Genomic DNA, 22,981 nt, shown 5'->3' with positions numbered 1-22,981 from the left:
CATTCCGGCATCTGAAAGACAAAAGCTTACCGACTCTTCGCACGCTCCGGAGGCCTTCGGCGCTGCATCCTGCATCTGAAAGACAAAACAAGGTGCGTTTAAAGACATTGGGGAACTTTAATACTCACGTGCCATTACTCCTTTCCACATCAACCCCAGTGGGTATTCCGGCACCCTGCAGCCGCTCCGAACTCGTACCTGCAAAATAAAAGACAGTTAGAGCACATCGTGAAGCAGGCAACAAGCGCTTACTTACGTGCTTCCAGGCGCTTCTATTCATCAGCCCGTAATCCGCCATCGCCGGAACCTGCAAAACAAGAGACATCATTGCTAAAGACTTTAAAGACAATAGAATTACTCGAAACTTACCGTTCGTGCAGTAAACGACAGACAGCAGTCCTCTGAAGTCAAGAGGCCTGCGCTACCGATCCAGTGAAGAAACTGGTTACAGCACCCTGCCCCGAGGCAGATGGAGAGCTCGGCATTCACTTACCTAAGGTGAGAGTGTTAACCTTTGGGGGTCTACAGGAGAGCAAAAAAGGGAAGAGATAGGGACACCCCAATAACCCCAGTTCATTAATCCCATATTTTCTGTCTGCAGACATCTTACTCTTGAAGTCAGGCATACAGTGCACAGAGGTCCAGCCCAAAGAGCCAACCGGGTGCTACACATCACCTTTGAAGATACGGTAGTCGCCCAGTCAAGACCGGCGCCTCTGCGAGAATCAGGTGAGCGTTACAGAACGCAAAGCCTACCGCAAAACTCTCGCCCAGGCGCTATGGAAACCTCGGATACTGACCACCTAGCCCGGTTACTTGGGGAACTAAGGGCGGAAGTGCATGCAGCTCGTCAGGAAACGAATGCTCTAAGAAGGGAACTAATTATTTCCAAGGAGAGAACAGACGGTCTTGCTAGACAATTGCTACAGTCACAAGCCGGACAAACCCCGTTACCCGCATCAGGGGCAAATCTTCCTTCAACATCCTCTATGAATCCAGTGCAGATCAACCTACCTGGGAATTTACCTCTGGCTCCGCCCGAACGATTTTCTGGTGACCCAAAGAGGTTTGCAGTATTTATCAATCAGTGCCGGTTGCACTTCTTATGCCGGCCAGCCGCCTTTCCAACTGATCAAGCTAAAGTAGCTTTTGTACTTTCGTACCTTAGTGGCAATGCGGCAGACTGGTCGATCCCTCTAGTTAATCAGGATGATCCGGTTCTCCATGATTTTCAAGCCTTTCAGCTTAGTATGGATAAACTGTTCGCAAGACATTCACAGGGGCAGGCCTTGGACAATGAGCTTCTTTCGTTGCGACAGGGTAATCAAGACCGTTTGGCTTATATTGCATCTTTCAATAGACTAATAGTGGAAACTCAATGGCCTGAGGACAAAAGGATTACGCTGTTTTACAGAGGTCTACATGGAGAGCTCAAAGACGTTTTAGCCCAAGTAGTGAATCCCCCACAAGACTGTTCGGATTATATAGACTTGGTCGTTCAAATAGATCATAGACTGCAGAACAGGAAGGCCGACCGTTCCAAGTTTGATGCTCGAGTATTTTCCAAACCGCCAACTCCTTCCAAAGGAGTAGACTCCGGGGAACCCATGCAAATTGGGGGTCTGAAAGGTCCTCTAACACAAAAGGAGCGGGAAAGGAGAAAACAGTTGCAATTATGCCTATATCGCGGAAACTCAGGGCACTTTCTTCGAGACTGTCCGGTGAAACCTGCCAAGAAGGCAGTAGGAGCTGCAGTTACCAAAGTTACAAACTGAGCAGGGAAGCGACCTCGCCCGACAAGAATAGAGGTCCTCTTGCCGAGCGTGAAAACCAGTTCCGTGACCTCGCATTTCGTGATACCTATGGTCCTCATTAGCCCTGATAATCCGGATCGATTACATGCAATTGAAGCTTACGTCGACAGCGGTGCCATCGGCAATTATGTGGATCATGAAATGGTTTTGAGGATGAATCTAACTCTTTGTCCCAAGGCTGTAAAGGACGTCATTACTACAGTGGATGGTACGGAGATAGCCTCCGGGCCAGTAACGCATACCACTCAAGAGGTGACGCTAGTAAGTCAAGATGGACACCATGAGAAGATCGTGTTCGATGTGATCAAGGCCCCTCAGTTTCAGATTATTCTAGGAATACCTTGGTTAGAGAAACACAATCCTCTGATCGATTGGCGAGCAAGAACTGTCCAGTTTCCAGAATGTGTCTCTACTTGTCACCTTCCACCTGGTGTTGCACTGGCAGCAATTTCTTCAGAGACTCCCCAGTTACCTCCCGAATACCTTGAATACCAAGATGTTTTCCGGAAGGATCAGGCTAACACTCTACGTCCTCATAGGTCTTATGACTGCCAGATAGACCTGCTACCTGGATCTACTCCTCCTTGTAGTAGAATTTATGCTCTCACCGAGCCTGAGAACCTTCACCTTCGACAATACCTGGATCAATACCTGGCGAATGGGTTTATTCGTCCTTCCAAGTCCCCTGCTTCTTCAGCTTTGTTCTTCGTTCCAAAAAAGGAAGGAGACCTTAGAACTTGTATCGATTATCGCTCCCTGAACCAGATCACCGTTAAGAATAGATATCCGTTACCTTTGATCCCTGAACTCCTGGACCAAGTCAGAAAAGCATGCATATATACAAAGCTGGATCTTAGAGGAGCTTACCACTTGGTACGAGTAAAAGAGGGCGATGAATGGAAGACTGCCTTCCGCACCAAGTATGGGCTATTTGAATATCAGGTCATGCCCTTCGGACTTTGCAATGCCCCGGCCGCCTTTCAATATTTTATGAACGATGTCCTCAGAGAGCTCATAGATGTGTGTGTTGTTGTTTACATTGACGACATCCTCGTTTATTCTTCATTGGAATCTGAACATCGGAAACACGTGAAAATGGTCCTCGAAAGATTGCGTCAACACAAACTTTTCGCTAAGTTGGAAAAATGTGTTTTCAACGTGACTGAAGTTGAATTTTTGGGATTCATATTATCACCTGGCGGAGTACGTATGGATTCAAAGAAGGTCGATGCAGTTCTCAAATGGCCATCACCATCCTCCGTAAAAGGTGTGCAAAGCATGTTAGGCTTCGCTAACTTTTACCGCAGGTTTATCCCCGAATTCTCTCGAATAGTCCAGCCCATCACTGCCTTGTTAAAGAAAAACAAACGTTTTGAATGGTCTACCGAGGCGGAACAAGCTTTCCAGGATTTGAAGACTAAATTTATCTCTGCACCAATCCTAAAACACCCTCGCCCCGAACTCCCCTACATCGTGGAAACTGATGCTTCAAGCCTTGCCATGGGGGCAGTTCTATCACAAAAGGACCCGGTAACCAATCAGTTGCATCCCGTGGCATTTTGGTCCCGCAAATTCTCGCCTCCTGAAATCAATTACACGATTACTGACAAGGAACTTCTGGCTATCAAGTCTGCCTTTAAGGCTTGGCGGCATTATCTGCTGGGGGTCCGACACACCGTTACTGTGATTACGGATCACCGAAACCTGCAATATTTGAAAACCGCAAAAGCCCAATCCTCTAGACAACTCCGTTGGGCATTATTCTTTGCCGAGTTTGACTTCATAATTACCTATCGACCTGGTACAAAGAACGGTAAAGCTGATGCCCTTTCTCGGATGGGAGTGGAAGAACACTTGATCAACCCTAAACCTGTACCAATCATTCCCGAACAAAGAATTCTGGGTGTAATCGCCACAGAATCCATAGAGGAAGTTAAGGATAAAGCCAGGCAACTTGTAACTCCAGCAGACATACAGAATTGGCATCTGCAGGGAAAGGACTTTGCAGTAAAGGACAACTTATTGTATTTCCAAGAACGATTATACCTACCCAGCACAGATTTACAGAAAAAAGTAATCTCCTGTTATCACGATTCTTTAATGGAAGGTCATCCCGGTATGGCCAAGACCTCAGAAAAGATCAAGCGCTACTTCTGGTGGCCGTCTTGGAAAAAAGATATCAGAGACTTTATAATGTCTTGTGGAGTATGCGCCCAAAACAAAAGTCAAAAGGAAAGACCAGCAGGCCTCTTACGCCCTATTGACATCCCACCTCGCCCTTGGCATACGCTTTCTATGGACTTCATCACCGATCTACCTCCATGCTCCGGATACAATACGATTCTAGTAATCGTGGACTTATTCTCCAAGATGGCGCATTTCATTCCGCTCAAAGGCTTGCCAACAGCAGCAACTCTGGCCCGAGAATTCCTCGAAAACATCGTCCGACTACACGGTTTTCCTTCGGTTCTAATTTCGGATCGAGGTAGTCAATTTATTTCTCATTTTTGGCGAAGTTTCTGTCGGTCGGCTCAAATTGATGTGAGACTATCGACCAGTCACCACCCTCAGACCGACGGACAAACCGAGAGGACCAATCAAACTCTGGAACAGTATTTACGCTGCATGCTGCAACAAACTGAAAAAACTTGGAAAGACATCCTTTGGATAGCCAAATATGCCTACAATAACTCTGTCCATTCGGGAACTGGGAAAACACCGTTTTTTCTTTTGTACGGCAGTCACCCTCGAACCTCGGAGTTGGATCCCCTCCAAGATCTTGAAACACCAGCAGTAGACTACCTGCATTCTACAATCACCCAAGCCTTTAAGGAAGCTGTTTCTCACCTTCAAAGGGCTAAAGAACAATACAAGAAAGGAGCAGATCAACATCGGAAGGAAGCCCCTCAATATCAAGTAGGGGACCAAGTCTGGTTATCCACCAAATATCTACCTCTAAAAGGGCCACGCACATTCAACCCAAGATACCTTGGTCCCTATTCCATCACTACCATAGTAAACCCAGTAGCGGTCAAGTTGGACTTGCCCCCTCACATGAAGATACATCCGGTCTTCCACGTCTCTCTATTAAAACCCGTGCAACCTCAAACCCGACTAACTAAATCTCCAAAGCCCATCCTAGTTGATGGAGAACTCGAGTTTGAAGTCAAAAGCATTCTGGACTCCAAGATCTCCAAATCTAAACTATTTTACCTAATTGACTGGAAAGGCTACGGCCCCCAAGAGAGATCCTGGGAACCTGCTGAATATGTCCACGATCCTCGCCTAATCAAAAGATTTCACCGAACATTTCCTGACAAGCCAAAACCCCCGGAGAAGCCCGGTTTGGGAGGGGCCTTGAGGGGGGGTACTGTCATGATCTCTGCTTCCAAAAGGTCAGGGTTTTCCCAACTCCCTTGGAAGCAGATCCATAACCCAGGTTCCGAGGGCCAACCAGTCCCAATTGGGACCTTTTGGACCCAGTCCTGGCGCCAGTGGCACCAGGCTCATAAATGTGCCCAGTCCCAGCGCTGGAAGCGCGGGGCTCATAATGCTTGGGCGGACTTACCTGCAGCAGACCATGCTGCTTACTTGCCTGCCAGCTGAGCCTCTGATCCTCTTCTGTTTGGAACTACTTTTCCTGTTGGGTGGGGCAGGAGCCACTCCCTAGATTCAGAACACTGGAACTCTTCTGGAAAGCAGGAACTCTTTTCTTACCTAGGCGTGGCTGTGGAAGGAGACATCTAAGCACTACAGGAGGCTATTTAAACCACACCCGGTGGATGAATCTTGCTTTGCGTTATTCTGCATCCTCTGCAGCAGAACGCTCATCGTGTCTTCTGCATCGGATCCTGGGCCTAAGGAAAAAGGCTTACCATCCTGAATCCAGTCTTCAGCAACACCTATAAAGACAAGAAAGAACAGGTTAGCATTCCGGCATCTGAAAGACAAAGGCTTACCTACTCTTCGTGCGCTCCGGAGGTCTTCACACTGCATTCCGGCATCTGAAAGACAAAAGCTTACCGACTCTTCGCACGCTCCGGAGGCCTTCGGCGCTGCATCCTGCATCTGAAAGACAAAACAAGGTGCGTTTAAAGACATTGGGGAACTTTAATACTCACGTGCCATTACTCCTTTCCACATCAACCCCAGTGGGTATTCCGGCACCCTGCAGCCGCTCCGAACTCGTACCTGCAAAATAAAAGACAGTTAGAGCGCATCGTGAAGCAGGCAACAAGCGCTTACTTACGTGCTTCCAGGCGCTTCTATTCATCATACGGACTCCATCTTCAACTCACTTCAGCCCGTCATCCGCCATCGCCGGAACCTGCAAAACAAGAGACATCATTGCTAAAGACTTTAAAGACAATAGAATTACTCGAAACTTACAGTTCGTGCAGTAAACGACGGACAGCAGTCCTCTGAAGTCAAGAGGCCTGCGCTACCGATCCAGTGAAGAAACTGGTTACAGCACCCTGCCCCGAGGCAGATGGAGAGCTCGGCATTCACTTACCTAAGGTGAGAGCGTTAACCTTTGGGGGTCTACAGGAGAGCAAAAAAGGGAAGAGATAGGGACACCCCAATAACCCCAGTTCATTAATCCCATATTTTCTGTCTGCAGACATCTTACTCTTGAAGTCAGGCATACAGTGCACAGAGGTCCAGCCCAAAGAGCCAACCGGGTGCTACACATCACCTTGGAAGATACGGTAGTCGCCCAGTCAAGACCGGCGCCTCTGCGAGAATCAGGTGAGCGTTACACCCATGCAGATTGGTGCCACAAGGGGTCCACTAACTCTGGAAGAGAGGAAGAGACGAAGAGACTTAAACCTCTGCATGTATTGCGGTTCCTCAAAGCACATTCTGTGCAACTGTCCTGAAGTCCCTCCACGTCGTCAGGGAAACGCCCAGCCCCGTACTTATGCAAGGGAAGTAACGGGGAAGGCAGTTCAAGCCCTTGCAGCTGCCCCAGTACCAGAAACCAGGGAGACAACCGCTTGATGGTCTTTCAGATCGCCCTTTGTGTTCCTTTTGGACCACCCATCATAGTTCTTGCCATGCTTGATTGCGCGCCGCAGGCAATTTTATCGATGTGGCCTGGACCAAGGAACATAACATTCCTCTTCTGAAAAAGGTGAAACCCGTTCCTGTTGAGGGGGTTGATGGTAGGCCCCTGTCTTCAGGACCCATTGAGATGGAAACCAGACCTATCAGGATTTCAATGGGACACCATACAGAATCACTCTCCATTGACGTGATAAGAGCTGCTCATTATCCTGTGATTTTGGGTATAACCTGGTTGCGCTTACACAATCCTGCAGTATATTGGTGCGCCAACTGTCTCAGCTTTGATTCTGATTACTGTGGCCAGAGTTGCATCAAGGACTCAGGCTCAGAGGTACACTCCGGCTGCTTGGTGGCCTTGCTACAAACTTCAATTTCTTCCATTCCAGTACAGTATCAGACCTTTGCAGACGTCTTCGAAGATGTACTCCCCAGACTACTCCCACCTCACCACCCTAAGGATTGTGCTATCGACCTCAAGTCTAATGCTGCTCTTCCATTTATTAGGATGTATCCACTATCTCAGCAAGAAAAGATTGCATTGAAAGAATACCTTGAGGCCAACCTCACAAATGGACTTATTAGGGAATCTAAATCCTCTGGTGGAGCTTCACTGTTTTTGTTTCAAAGAAAGAGACAGCTGAGTTACGCCTGTGTATTGACTATCTAGGCCTCAATAATATTACGATCCGAGACACGTACCCCATGCCTCTAATACGTGACATTCTGGAGGCAGTGCAAGACTCCCGGGTGTTTTCTAAGCTGGATCTCAGAGGAGCCTACCATTTGTTAAGGATCAAGGAGGGAGACGAGTGGAAGACGGCTTTTTAGACTCTGCTGGGATTGTACGAATACCGGGTGATGCCATTCGGCCTGGTAAATGCCCCAGCGGTATTCCAAAGATTTATAGACAAGATATTTGCTGATTTACTCTACATTTCGGTTGTTGTGTATCTTGACGACATTTTGGTCTTCTCACCCAATCTCCAGATGCATCGTCTTCATGTGAAGGAAGTACTCCGGCAGTTGAAAGACAACCAGTTGTATGCCAAACCAGAAAAGTGTATTTTTGACGCTACTGAGGTACCCTACCTAGGGTATATCTTGTCTGCCAGAACCCAACTCAGTTAAGGACATACAACCGTTCTTAGGACTGGCTAATTTTTACCGTCGCTTTATCCTTGGCTTCTCTAATGTTGTATTGCCCTTGACCACATTATTGAAGAAGGGGGTTGTTTTTGTGTGGAACCAAGAAGCGCAAGCAGCTTTTAGGTGTCTGAAGGAGCTATTTACAACAGCACCCGTATTGATGCAACCAGACCAGTCCAAACCTTTCATACTGGAAGCGGATGCCTCAGGTGGTGCTCTAGGGGCTGTTCTGCTACAGGAAGATCAGACTTGCTAGGAGCATCCGATTGCTTATTTTTCACGTACCCTTTCCTCTAGTGAAAGAAACTATTCTGTCCTGGAGCGAGAGCTGTTGGCTATTAGGCTAGCTTGCGAAGAATGGAGGCACTTACTCCAGGGGGCTTCACATCCTTTTGTTGTACGTACTGACCACCGGAACTTGAAGGTGCTCCAACAAATGGAATGCCATAATGCCAGACACGCCAGATGGGCGTATTACTTCTCCGGTTTTGATTTCCAAATCACATATATTCCTGGTTCACAGAACACTGTTGCAGACGCCCTCTCACGCAGTTGGTTCGGAGACGTGGACAATGTGCAACGACCTGAATGGCTTATTCCCGAAGAAAGATTCCTAGCCGTGTGCAATACTTTGCCCCAAGAAGTTAAGGAAGGTGTACAAAGCTATGACACCGCAGAGGTCAAGTACTATAAGCTCCAAAGGAAGGGTCATCTCCTCTTTCATAAGACTGCCTTATACCTACCTTCCTCTTCCTTGTGTACTCAGGCGCTATGGTTTTGTCATGACCTACCACTTGCGGGGCCTAAGGGAGAGAGGGCTATCACTGAGCTAGTATCTCGAGTTTTCTGGTGGCCATCTATGCCTCAGAACGTACGGCCCCATGTGTCTTCCTTTCCCATATGTGCCTCCAGTAAGATATCCAGACAGAAACCGTTGGGATTACTCCAACAGGGAGAGTTACCTTCCAGACTATGGGAACACATATCGATGGATTTTGTGGTTGATCTACCCCTCTCCAACGTCAAGACTGCTATAATGGTCACAGTGAACTCTTATTCCAAACTGGCACACTTCTCTGCTCTATCTGGTGTTCCTTCTGCTTCTGAGACCACAACGGTTTTTCTTAAGGACATAGTCTGACTACACAGCATTCCCTGTACTATAGTTACCGATCGAGGTTCACAATTCACCTCTAAGTTTTGGTCTGCCTTGTATGAATGCCAGGGCTCTCTCCTCGGGATATCACCCGCAGACCAATGGGCAGACGGAACGTCTTAATGCCAACCTTGAGCAATACCTACAGTGTTTCTGTAACAGGAAACAAGACACTTGGTCGGAACTGCTTCCCATGGCCGAATTCGCTTATAATAATACCTACCATAAAGCCATAGGAATGATCTCTTTCAAGTGTAAGTATGGTTATCACCCCAGTCAACTTCCTCTGACTGGACTACCATCGCCTAGGTCTCCTGCCGTGGATGCGCTCTTATCAGATCTGGACAAGGCACACAAGGATGCACTTAACACCCTGAAGGAGAGTCGAAGGGTATATAAGAAGTATGCAGATTTGAAGTGGGGTCCCAATCCTGAATGGAAGCCTGTAATGAAGATTTGGTTGTCCAATCGATTCCTACCGCATTGGACTCATCTGGGAAAGCTTTCTTGCAGATACTTAGGTCCATATAGGATTTTGTCCAAGGTCAATCCTGTGGCCTAGAAGCTGTTGTTGCCCAAGAGCATGAGGAGGATACACCCTGCGTTTCAAACCTCCTTACTCAAGGCGCAAAAAGGGAACCCCTATGGAAGATCCATCCAGAGGACTACTGTCTCCAAGCCAACTGAACCTGAGAAAAACGAGGTAGCCAGATTAGTGGACTGTAGGTACCAAAGGGTACTCTTCAGTATTTGGTTCATTGGAAGGGTTACCCAATATCATAGGGAGCCCAGATCTCACGTACATGCTCCAAGACTCATTCAGCAGTTTCACAGAAATTACCCCGGAAAGCCTGGTGGAGGCAGTTATAGAAGGGGGCATACTGTCATTCATCGCCCTTGGAAGTACTGGCAGTGATGGAGATACACCTAACATGGCTGACTATAGTCCCACTTTGACGGTCTAGTCCTCCTCCAATATGGCTGCTTACTCTATAACACTAGGGGAAGTGCTCCCACTCCCTTCGTTGTATCCGTCTTTTGGTATTCACTGCTAGTTCCTGTTTTTGTACAGTATGCTCGCGTTCTCCTACTCTACCTCATGCTTGCTTTTAGCCTAGTCTTCCATCACCGCTCAGGTGGTTCATTCTATTTCTTCAGGTAACCTTCGTAGTTCATTTCTTTCCCTGTTTTCCTTTTCCGTTTTCCCTTTCCTTACAAGCCTTTGCTGTGTTTCCTTTAGTTTGGTCTCATACTTTTCTCAGCTCTGCTATCTTTCTCTTGTTCCCTATCTATCCTTTGAATTTTCCGACTGTACGTTCACGGCTGCCGTAGGCTTCCAGCCACGGTAGCCGCGGTGTCCTTAGCATTTTGCTTTCTGTTGGTCGCGTTTGCCGGCCAAACCTTTCCTCCTATCTCTGGTGCCACTACTCCTCTCCGTCTATTGGAGGTTGTGTCTGCCGGCAGTGCCTTTACTTCCCTGATTCTGGCAACTGAAAGCAGCTTACCTTTTTGTCAGTTCTGAGCCTCTTTCACCGGTGTTACTTTTCTCCTCCTCTGGTTCCGAGACTTATTTTCCTTCTTTACTTTTTCCTTTCCGTGCTTTTTTGTTTACTCTTCAGTATTTTGTTCTGTATTTATCTGTCCCCAATACCTTGCACAGTTCTTTTCCTTCTTGTCCTTCCTTCTATTGTTTACCTCTAGTTGGGACTTCTGGCCACAGGCTGTTATCTGTGGTATATTGGTCTAAGGAATTTCCCTTACCTGCAAGAAGTATTTCCAGGCATCTACACCCCTATGGACAGTTTGCTGTGTATACTTCACATCAGATCTCTCCTTTTTCATCTCGCAACTCATCAACCCTCACAGACATTAAATCTTTTACCAGTCTCCATCTAACGTGCAGCTATCTTGGGCAACCAACAGCTATCACACCTAACAGGGGTTTTTTTTTACGGCAAGTGGCTTTTTTCCTGACTTTTTGGGGGCTTGCTCCTTGGGGTTTGCCTGGACTGGGTTTATTTTCTGGTCAAGGTGGCCCCCCGAGGGAGCTTGCCTCTATCTCCATAAGAAGAAGGAGAGGAAGCTTAAATCACGCAAGAAGGAGGACACTGAAACGCCTGGCAGTTCTATTGAAGATACAGGTGAGGAGGAGTGTCGGGAGTCACCACCGGGGTTTGACAGAGAGAGGAGTCGAAGATGACTGCAAGATTTGTAGCCTCACAAGAGGGTGAAGTGAGGGGACCCATAGAGGGCATCCAGAGAGTAGGAGGGAATGGAGGGAATAGGGGTCCCAATGAGCCAGATCTTAGTCTTCCTGCCATTAAGCAGAGATCGTTAGCAGTGCACCATTCCTGAATAGCAGTCAGACAGTCAGGAATGAGGAAGAACGGGACAAAGTGGAGGGAAGCTTGAAGGAGTGCTGCATGTCGTCTGCATAACACTGGAAGTGAGGAGAGAAGGTAGAGATCAAGTGGGCCACAGGGGCAAGGTAGATATTGAAGAGCCACGGCGAGATGATAGAGCCCTGAGGGCTGCTGCAGTTGGAGAGTGTGGTGGAGGAGAGGAATAGTCCTAGTTTAAACTGGGAAGGTCGGTCAGATAGGAAGGAGGTCAACCAGCTCAGTGCCAGGTCAATGATGCCAAGGGTATAATGGAGCCAATTTATAAGGGTGGCATGATTTACCGTATCAAAGGCAGAGGAAAGATCGGAAAGGATGAGAACGGAAGGAGAGTTGGAATCGAGATTTGAGAGCAAGTTTTCATGGTTGTTCAGGAGAGCAGTTTCTGTGCCTGTGGCTGCTCTGAAGCCAGACTGGTGGTCATGGAGAAAACCAACAGATTCAGTGTGGTGGATCAGTTGGGAGATGACCAACTTATCCAACAGTTTGCCCAGGAAGGGGGTAATGGAGATAGGGCGGTAGTTGGCCGGGCATGAAGGGTCAGCGGAAGGCTTGTTAAGGAGAGGGTGCACAAGGCAGTGCTTGAGGGGTAGTGGGAAGGAGCCAGTGGCAAAGGAGGGATTGCAGAAATCAGCCAAGGCTGGAGCAAGAGAGGCAATGTTGTCCTTGATAGTTCTGGAGGAGTGGAGGATGCACCTGTTTGGAGGAGACTTTCAGAGAGAGGACTTGTTTAGAGACCTCATCTGGTGCTATGAGCGAGAAGGGGGAGTGTAGGCGGGAAGGGTGGATGGGGGGTCAAGAGAGTCCTGAGATCAGGGGAGGGAGGAAGAAGGGGGACAGAGGAGAGTGAGGACAGGATGTCCTGAGTTTTGGTTGTGAAGCTGGAGGCCAGTGCAGTGCAGAGGGCCTGGGATGGCAGTGGAGAAGTGGAGACTACAGTAGGATTTGCAAGTTCCTTGCAGATTTTGAACAGTTCAGCTGTGTTGTTAGTGGACCCAGAGATGCAGGCTTGGATATGGGCCCTCTTCTTTGAGCGGATGGAGAGTCTGTATTGCTTTTGTAGAAGGCAGCAGGCCAGTCTGTCAGTGGATGTGCTTCAATCCAGCTTCATTGGTGGAATGACGGAGAAAGAGACTGGCAGTACAGGCAGAGCCTTAGCCCGGGGACCCAATAAATTCAGATGAGAGGACCAAAGAGCATGGTCAGACCAGGCGAGAGGTGTAGTGAGAGGGTTGGAGATGGGGATGTCTGCTGAGATGAGAGCATCCAAGGTGTGTCCGGGTGTGTGGGTCGGACCGGAGGGAAGAATGGTGAGAGAAAGAGGGTCACAGAGGCTGCAGAAGAGTCCAGTGGCCGCATCAGGAGAGTCAAGGTGAATATCAAAGTCTCTGAGGAGGATAAGCCAGGATGTAGGCCAGGAGAGAAGAGGTGAGGTCAGACCAATCTGAAAGGAAGAAGTATACCGGACCAGGGGTCCTGTAGATAGTGGCGAGAGGATAGGAGAGACACCAAGTCTGCAGATGAGTCATTCAAAGGAAGAGTAGTACTGAGAGAGTATGATGGTAGTAGGGACCCTTCAGGGAAGATCAGGGCCACTCCACCTTCAGACTGGTTAGGCCTGGGCTTAGAAAGGATCATGTAGCCCCCAGGGAGCAGTGTGTCAAAAACAGTGACACAGTTGGCAGTGAACCACGCCTCAGTGAGACCGAGGACATCAAGGTCAAAGTCTTCAAGGAGTTGACAGATGTCAGAGGAGTGTTTAACAGCAGAGCTAGAATTGAGGGTAGCTAAGTGAAGCTGGTTGCCCTCTTTGAAGGTCTTCCGAGGAGGGGTACACAGATGTGGTACACCTGCCAGCGGTGGCTAAGGGACAATGGATTAGCAGAAGGAGGAGTGGCAGGAGAAGGGATGACGTTGATGAGAGATGGAAGAAGCCTATCAGGAAGGAGGGGGTTGGGCTGAGAGCCCTGGGACATAACAGTGCCATTCTGGTAGACATTAATGATGCAACTAGAGGATAGGAAGTGTGCCAAGAGTACTTCCAATCTGGTTCCACCATTGATGGGTGAAGAAGAGAAAGGGGAGAGGACTGAGACCATATGGTGAGTCCATAGGTCGAGGACAGAGCGACAAAGAGGATGTCAGTGACAGTCTGCCTGGAAGAAGTGTTGACATAGGTGTCAGCGATGGGCAGGCTTGGGTTGGAGACCAGGAGATCTTTCTTTAACTTTTTTCTTCCAGGCTGCGAAAGAGAGGTAGGATAAGTGATAGAGTAGCAGTTAGAGTAAATAGGAGGGATGGAGAGCACCATGGAGTGAGAGGGCAGAGAAACTACCAATGCACGATTAACTCACCAGGTTGCCTAGTAGCAACACAGGCGCAGACGAATCAGGTGTACAACATCACACAGGTTGCTGAGTGAGGTATTATGCTGCTCCAGCAGCAGAGGAGGAAGGAAGGCGACTCAGGGGGGAAAGAACCCTTCTCTGGACTATGAGGAAAGTGCCTTAAATCACCAATCACAAGGCACTTCTTGTGATTGCGTTGTAATGGCAGCTTGAAGCTCAACGGGCTGCAAAGGCTGGAAATGAGCCGGGGGCTGGGTGGGAAGTTTACAGAATTTGTGGCCGTTCCTGGGTGTCTACAGTATCCAACTACCAACGAAGGACTGTCACCAGTGTCTAACCAACACAGGGATTCATGAGGCACCACTTCTATTCCTGCATTTGCCACAACTCATATATGCAGAGCACCTCACCTTCTCTGCCTCCCCACTCCGGGTTGTAAACGTCAACCACACAGGAGTGATGAGGTGCAGGCGATCCCGTAGCAGCAAGCAAGGGAAGTGATTTCCTGTCAGCTGGATTTGCCAGTGCAGGCTGCCCCTTCGGATTCAACAACAGAACTGGCGGAGGAAGCTCTTGCAGAGCCTCAGTAGAGATAGCCACCAGGGTTCCCAGACATGCAATAGTGGGGGTCGTCATGGTACTTTCTAGCAGAATTGTACCTCTGCGGGATCAGAACTGAAGCGAGCAGTGACGTTCAGTGCCGAAATAACAATGCAGACTCCACAGCAGTCCCACATGGCCGCCCGGCATACTTGTGCTCTACGTGTAATTCACCAATGTTCTCAGGTGTCCCAAGCCTTCCTGTTTCCAGCCAATATTCTGAATGCACCGATTCTGAAGGCCAGTTATCACGCCTGAGAAGGTGAGAGGACCGTGTTGGGGCACTCTCTTCTCCAGATGTAATCACTCCAAGCTCCCCAATCACTTACTGCCTTCAGTCAGGATAATTTCACTCCACCTGGGGCCGGGCTGTGCAGTGCCCTGGGTCTGACATGTCGGGCTCCCCACACAGATTGGGCCACAGACATCCATTCTGTTCATAAATCCGGGTCTCCAAGCTATGCTCATTATACCTGGGTCATCACAGATGGGAAGGAACACTGCATCCCAGAAGCACAGTCTCCATTAACTTCCCCATCACGGGGTGGCCACCACTGTGATGCACCATCTGGGTCCGTATGCTCAGGTAGAATCTTATTTCTCATTCCTTGCATTCACTATGTGGAACATCATGTCCAGGCGACTGTACAAATCCATTTAAATGCGCGCACCTGTGTGAGTCCCGCTGAGTCCCGCTTTGCCGCAAATCTCTGCTCTACTGCTGGAAGACTTCACAAGCTCAAGCTTGCATATTGGACTACCTTTCCCACAAGGCTTTGTGGATATTGAGAGGCAGGTGCATAAAAGAACACAGGCGCGCACCGCACGCGCGCACCAGTGTGAGTCCCGCTTTGCCACGACTCTCTGCTCTACTGCTGGAAGACTTCACAAGCGCAAGCTTGCATATTGGACTACCTTTCCCACAAGGTGAACTCTTAATCAAGAACAGTGTACTTGCTTGCTATTACTATAGCTTTGCTATTTACACATTTTTTTTATCTGTTTAGGCTTTGTGGATACTAATTGAGAGGCGGGTGCATAAAAGAACACAGGTGCGCGCAGCGTGCGCGCGAACCCGTGTGAGTCCCATCGAGTACCACTTTGCTGCTTCGCCGCGGCGCTCGGGGCTCGTGGGCCTGCGGGTTTTTGTGCTCTGATTTATACTTGCGTTCCTTACTGCATCTTTCAGTGACATTAATCTAAGTTTCTGTGAGCATTGCTATTATACAAGTTGGCCGCCCATAGTTTGCTCAGAATTAACACACAAACACATGGCATTTAAATCAAAGGGGCCTTATCGACAACTGCTATGCCTGCTAACATACGTCAACGCATCATGTCTGAGTCGCAGCCTCTCCATGATGAATGACCGACAGACGTGGCAGATGCCAATATGTGCTTGTGACGTTCTGATGTAAGTTTTATAGAAACTCATACCGTGTAGTGAAGATATTGAGGACCAGGAAGTCCCTACTGTATGGCCTTTCCTCTAATGCCTGCAAATTTTTCTTGTTGGTCGCCTAGGAGACGAGAGCGCGTGAGGACGAGAGCGAGACGGACGGTTTATCTTGGGCGTACTGAAGGGCGAGTGACGAAACATGAACAGCTGAGTGGGAAGCGGGCCTGTGTGTGTGTGAAAACGCCCAGGAGTGTGAAGCTGGTCGAAGCGAGATATCACCATTTGATTCCAGAGCGCTGCTCCCCGACAACCAAGGCCGTATGATTATGAGGAAAAGGAAACTGACAAGGTGAACATTTCGCCGAACCCGATGCGAAGTCAGTTTCAGCCGTCAGCTGTTGCAACCAAGTCTGACTGAAACCACGCAGTCGGGGGTGAGTGAGCGACAGAGAGAGAGAGAGGAAAACTCTACCCCTTTACTCGCATGCAGATTGAGTACAGAATAGGCGACCGTTGTCGCTCGATAGACAGTAATGAAGTTGGCGCCGTTGCGCTTTTGCTAGAGACATTAGTACGATCAACCAAGTTGAAAGGATTATAGAAGTTTAAATACGCGCCGTTGCGCAATCAACGTTTGGGAACTGTTAGGGAAAGGAAAAAGTTTAAGCTTATACAAGTATGGAAAAAAATAGCATCCAGGCACTCCAGTGTTTACTAGAAGAGTATACGTTTAAGAAATAAGTGATGAACTGAAATGTTCCATATCTAAACTAAAGAGAAGTGATTCGTTATGAAAAGGGGGAGGGAACATTCCCATCTGAGATCAGCTGTATACAAAGGGGAAGCTGAATACCACTACAGTCAAAGGCTGCATCAGTACTCATTAACAAGAAGCCACGTATCCAATCAAAAGAGCTGAGCAAGAGAGAGAAAAGGAAAGATAAAGAGTTAGAAACCAAGACAAACAAAGGAGAGAAGAACAACTCAAAGGAGGAGATAATAGAAAAGAGAAATATATATATATATATTCCAGAGTGGAGATCATAAAGACAAAATAAAGAGAAATAAGAAAAGGGAAACCTTGAGAAGGATAATTATATGCTTTTAACTGAAGTTTGAAACTTTATAAAGAAGAAAACTATAGACTCTTACCTGATCTGTTGACAAAACCTCCATCTCCCTGAAGCTTGAAGTCCTCAAGAGAAATTGTATCCTTTTCAGTACCTAGAGAGAAAGAGAAAGAAAGTACATATTAAGTTAATAAAAGAATTGGATTCTTGTTGTAATCCAAACAACCTACGTATTGGCTCTGAGTATCATTCATGTCTTAAAGGCCATTCTCACAATTGGTGTCAGAAGTGGGATAGGAGAACGCTATGGAGGACCTTATTAAAACCCTAAGTGAGGGACAACAATTATTACAACAGTCCTTACAATTACAGACTCAGCAGGCCCAAGCAGACAGACTAGCATTTCAACAAGCCTTACAAATGCAGCAAGCACAACTACTTGAGGTTACTAATACCAGGAACAACACTCCAGTACCTACCTCTGTCTTACAAAAATATTCAACAGGAGAAGACCCTGCACATTTTTTTGTGAATTTTGAAAGAGTTGCTCGAAATGCACAGTGGCCAGCCGAGAGATGGTGCCATTACATCGCACCATTGATGACCGGGGAAATGCAGTCCGCTTATCAAACCGCCAACCCAACAGGAGACACCACGTATGGAGATATGAAGAAAGTAGTGTTAGGGAGGATGGGGCACGATGAAGAAACGTATCGCATCAAATTCAGAGACATCAAGTTGGGTGGAGAGGAAACTCCTAGACAGTTGTACTACCGAGTTAAAGAACTGGCAGAGAAATGGTTACAGCCCACTGTGTCCTCTCCAAATGAAATAACGGAGAAAGTGATATTAGAACAATTTATTGAGGCTCTTCCCGGACCTGTTCAGAGATGGGTTAAACAACACCATAGACTATCTTTAAGGGAAGCAGTAGATGTGGCTTCGGCGTATCAAAAAGCTGGACAGGGTCGGATAATGACATATCCGACAGCTAACAAGTTACATCACCCTGTGAACAAAGCTATGCCTCAATCGAGATGGCCAAATTCTATGTTGAAGAAACCTGAAGGAGAAGTTTTACGTTCCCGACCAAACAGTGAGGGCCCTAGCAACTATCGTCCTTTTACATCCACAGTTCGAGGCCCTCAATGTTTTGATTGCGGTGAATGGGGTCATCTTGCTAGGTTCTGTCCAAAGAAAGCAAAAACGGAACCAATGGATGTGGGGGCCTTCGACTCCTTGAAAGAAAGTGAATATTTGTAACATCTACCTGGAAAACAACCTCAATACCTGTATACTTGTGATGCGGAGGTGGATGGAAAGCTGACAACTGCATTGATCGACTCCGGGAGTCGACAGACCGCTATAACACAAGAGTTGGTAGGTGAAGCTTATCGTTCTTCTGGGGAAATTCCAATACGCTGTGTACATGGGGATGTAAAATCTTACCCGTCAAAGAATATCCAGATTAAGATAGGCGGGGAGACCATGGGGGTGAAAGCAGCTGTTCTCCCCAATCTACCAAAGCCATTATTAGTTGGGTCCGATATACCTGAGTTACCTAAATTAATACATAAAATTGAGAAGAGCTGGTGGGAAAATGCCCCTTTCTTTGAAGAAGAAATCGACCCACCAACCAATAAAGCATTTAAGAATAAAATGTTAAAGAAACTTCAGAAAGAAGAATGGAAGAGTAAGAATGTACTTCCCATAGCAGTGGACTGGAAGATAGAGGAAGATGGTGATAGTTTCAGGACTGCTCAAGATCTAGACCCCTTACTTCAGTATGCCAGGGAACGAGCTTTGGAAGATACCAAGGGTCAAGGTCCACATTTCATCAAAGAGAAAGGGTTGTTATACCGAGTGAGTAAATCCCGGACTGGGGATGAGTTGAAGCAACTTGTAGTTCCTCAGAAATATTATCCAACAGTACTAGAAGTCACTCACGTACAAGTTGGGGAGGGACACCTCGGAACAGAGAAAACTACTAAGAAAATTTTGGACAGATTTTACTGGCCAGGGGTATATCAACAAGTATTTAGATTTTGTCAAGCCTGTGAGGACTGTCAGAAGAAGAATAGGGCCAACGTAAAGAAAGCTCCACTACAACCAATGCACCCTAGTACAAGAACCATTCAGCAGAATTGGTATCGATATTGTCGGACCTATTGATCCTACGAGAAGAGGTCATAAATACATCCTCGTTGTGGTAGACTATGACACTCGCTACCCAGAAGCTTTCCCCTTAAAGGCCACTAATATACAACAGATATGTGACGTATTAATCCCTTTTATAGGTCGAGTAGGGATTCCCCGAGAAATTGTTACAGACCGAGGAACAAACTTTATGTCCAGTGTGATGAAACAAGTCTGCAATACATTAAAGATAGAACATCTGAAGACAGCAGTATACCATCCACAAACGGATGGGTTAGTAGAACGCTATAACCAGACTATCAAGCAGATGATTCGGAAAACAACCTCACCAGAAGACAAAGACTGGGACCGAGTATTACCGTGGATACTAATGACCCTCAGAAATACTCCACAATCTTCCACAGGCTTCTCACCCTTCGAATTATTGTTTGGAAGACCCGTGAGGAGTTTGTTAGACGTGTTGAAAGAGAATTGGGAGGAACAACCAGAACAGGAGTTGTCCCTAACTGAATATGCCTCACAGCTGCAGGAACGAATAGAAAAACTACGGGTTGTAGCAAGAGACAATCTTCTCCAAGCTCAGTTGAACTAAGAGAAGTATTACAACCAGAAAGCCCAACTTCGTACCTTTAAGAAAGGAGATCAGGTTCTAATCTTAATGCCCACATCAGACAACAAGATGTTAGCCAGTTGGAAGGGACCTTTCGAGATCCAAGAAGTTTTGGGACCCTTAACATATAAAGTGAAGCAACCCGGTAGTAGACTCCTGTGTCAGACGTATCATGTGAATTTGCTTAAGAAGTGGATTCCACCAATACGGAACGTTGCTATGATCACTAACGATGTACCGTTAGAAGGAAACTTTCCCCAGATAAAAGAGAAAATAGGTGTTGAAGGGTTAAATATCAACATGGAGTTAACGGTACTACAGAAATCTGAGCTGTCTCATCTTTTACAAGATTTTGATGACATATTCTCTTCCCTTCCAGGAAGAACTAGTCTAACCTACCATCATATAGAAACTAAACCAGGGTCTATAGTAAGACTCAGACCTTATCGGATACCTGAGTCAAAAGTAAAAGCCATCAACCAGGAAGTTCAAGAAATGCTAGATTTAGGAATCATCGAACCATCATTTAGCGACTGGAGTTCCCCAGTAGTCCTGGTCCCTAAGCCAGATGGTAGTGTAAGATTCTGCATGGACTTTCGGAAATTGAATGAAATTTCTAAATTTGACGCTTATCCGATGCCACGCATCGACGATCTCTTGAATAATCTAGGGAAGGCCAAGTTCCTGACTACCATCGATCTGACCAAGGGCTATTGGCAGGTACCGTTATCAGCAACCGACAAAGAGAAAACCGCCTTCGCTACTCCGACCGGACTCTACCAGTTTACGGTATTACCCTTTGGCCTACATGGCGCACCAGCAACCTTTCAAAGGTTGATGAATCATTTGATAAAAGGACATGAAGGATATGTTGGTGCATATCTGGACGACATCATTATATATAGTAACACCTGGCAAGAACATATGATTCATCTAAGAAAGCTGCTCGTAACACTAAAAGGTGCTGGTTTACATGTAAACCCTAAGAAAACCCATATAGCTGAGTTCCATACGAAGTATTTAGGGTATTATGTTGGACAAGGGATAATTAAACCCCAAGAGGAGAAAGTAAAGGCCATCAAAGAGCTGAAGTTCCCGGAAAATCCAAAACAAATACGGGCCTTCCTTGGTTTTGTGGGGTATTACAGAAGATTTATTCCACACTTTTCTACTTTGGCTACTCCACTAACAAATCTGTTGAGGAAACCCTCCTTACCAAAGAAGGAGTGGCAGAATACTGAAGCTATGGAAGCCTTTAATGCTTTAAAAGAAGCTCTCACCAGTAAGGCAATGTTACAATGCCCTGATTTTGAATCCCCATTTGTTCTTCAGACGGATGCTTCAGGAACGGGACTTGGGGCAGTCCTTCTCCAGAATTAAGGGAACGGCGAAAGACCTGTGCTGTTCATTAGTCGTAAATTATTACCTCACGAACTTAACTATCCAACAATAGAAAAGGAATGTTTAGCTGTTAAGTGAGCCATTGATGCTCTTAGATACTATCTGCTGGGACGTGAATTTACTCTAATAACGGATCATGCACCGTTGGTATGGTTAGCACGTAACAAGGACTCAAATCAAAGAGTACTAAGGTGGTTCCTTTCCCTCTAGCTCTTCTCTTTTAAAACTGTTCACAATCCTGGGAAGCTGCTGTCACAAGCCGATTATTTATCCAGGGCACAAACCCTTCCCGAACCTAAGGGTTTAGTAGAGGGGGTGTGACGTTCTGATGTAAGTTTTATAGAAACTCATACCGTGTAGTGAAGATATTGAGGACCAGGAAGTCCCTACTGTATGGCCTTTCCTCTAATGCCTGCACATTTTTCTTGTTGGTCGCCTAGGAGACGAGAGCGCGTGAGGACGAGAGCGAGACGGACGGTTTATCTTGGGCGTACTGAAGGGCGAGTGACGAAACATGAACAGCTGAGTGGGAAGCGGGCCTGTGTGTGTGTGAAAACGCCCAGGAGTGTGATGCTGGTCGAAGCGAGATATCACCATTTGATTCCGGAGCGCTGCTCCCCGACAACCAAGGCCGTATGATTACGAGGAAAAGGAAACTGACAAGGTGAACATTTCGCCGAACCCGATGCGAAGTCAGTTTCAGCCGTCAGCTGTTGCAACCCAAGTCTGACTGAAACCACGCAGTCGGGGGTGAGTGAGCGACTGAGAGAGAGAGAGAGGAAAACTCTACCGCTTTACTCGCATGCAGATTGAGTACAGAATAGGCGACCGTTGTCGCTCGATAGACAGTAATGAAGTTGGCGCCGTTGCGCTTTTGCTAGAGACATTAGTACGATCAACCAAGTTGAAAGGATTAGAGAAGTTTAAATATGCGCCGTTGCGCAATCAACGTTTGGGAACTGTTAGGGAAAGGAAAAAGTTTAAGCTTATACAAGTATGGAAAAAAATAGCATCCAGGCACTCCAGTGTTTACTAGAAGAGTATACGTTTAAGAAATAAGTGATGAACTGAAATGTTCCATATCTAAACTAAAGAGAAGTGATTCGTTTTGAAAAGGGGGAGGGAACATTCCCATATGAGAACAGCTGTATACAAAGGGGAAGCTGAATACCACTACAGTCAAAGGCTGCATCAGTACTCATTAACAAGAAGCCACGTACCCAAACAAAAGAGCTGAGCAAGAGAGAGAAAAGGAAAGATAAAGAGTTAGAAACCAAGACAAAGAAAGGAGAGAAGAACAACTCAAAGGAGGAGATAATAGAAAAGAGAATATATATATATATATATATATATATATATATATATATATATATATATATATATATATATATATATATATATATATATTCCAGAGTGGAGATCATAAAGACAAAATAAAGAGAAATAAGAAAAGGGAAACCTTGAGAAGGAGAATTATATGCTTTTAACTGAAGTTTGAAACTTTATAAAGAAGAAAACTATAGACTCTTACCTGATCTGTTGACAAAACCTCCATCTCCCTGAAGCTTGAAGTCCTCAAGAGAAATTGTATCCTTTTCAGTACCTAGAGAGAAAGAGAAAGAAAGTACATATTAAGTTAATAAAAGAATTGGATTCTTGTTGTAATCCAAACAACCTACGTATTGGCTCTGAGTATCATTCATGTCTTAAAGGCCATTCTCACAGTGCTCAACTCCAATACCTCGAACCCCCCCGCTCTAAATCTAAATCAACAAACAAGAAGAAAGGGGCTGCATCGAGCAACAGTGACATTC

General features: G+C 46.6%; 1 long non-coding RNA gene across 1 annotated transcript in view; it reads right to left on the bottom strand.

Annotated features, from left to right (window-relative positions):
• LOC138526033 (uncharacterized) overlaps window positions 1-22,767 on the bottom strand; it is an 88,368-nt gene extending 65,601 nt beyond the window's left edge. Inside the window, exons 1-2 of the long non-coding RNA XR_011283467.1 lie at window positions 22,699-22,767; window positions 17,082-17,153 (exon numbers count right to left, since the gene is read on the bottom strand). This is a non-coding gene — a long non-coding RNA (uncharacterized lncRNA). The remainder of the gene's footprint in view (window positions 1-17,081; window positions 17,154-22,698) is intronic.
• Between the last annotated feature and the right edge of the window lie 214 nt (window positions 22,768-22,981).

Source organism: Ambystoma mexicanum, chromosome 7p (assembly GCF_040938575.1).
Source record: "Ambystoma mexicanum isolate Mex_15411 chromosome 7p, UKY_AmexF1_1, whole genome shotgun sequence".
NCBI classification, from domain to species: domain Eukaryota; kingdom Metazoa; phylum Chordata; class Amphibia; order Caudata; family Ambystomatidae; genus Ambystoma; species Ambystoma mexicanum.
The sequence above is the reverse complement of the archived record's forward strand: the minus strand, read 5'-3'. Positions and strand labels throughout refer to the sequence as shown.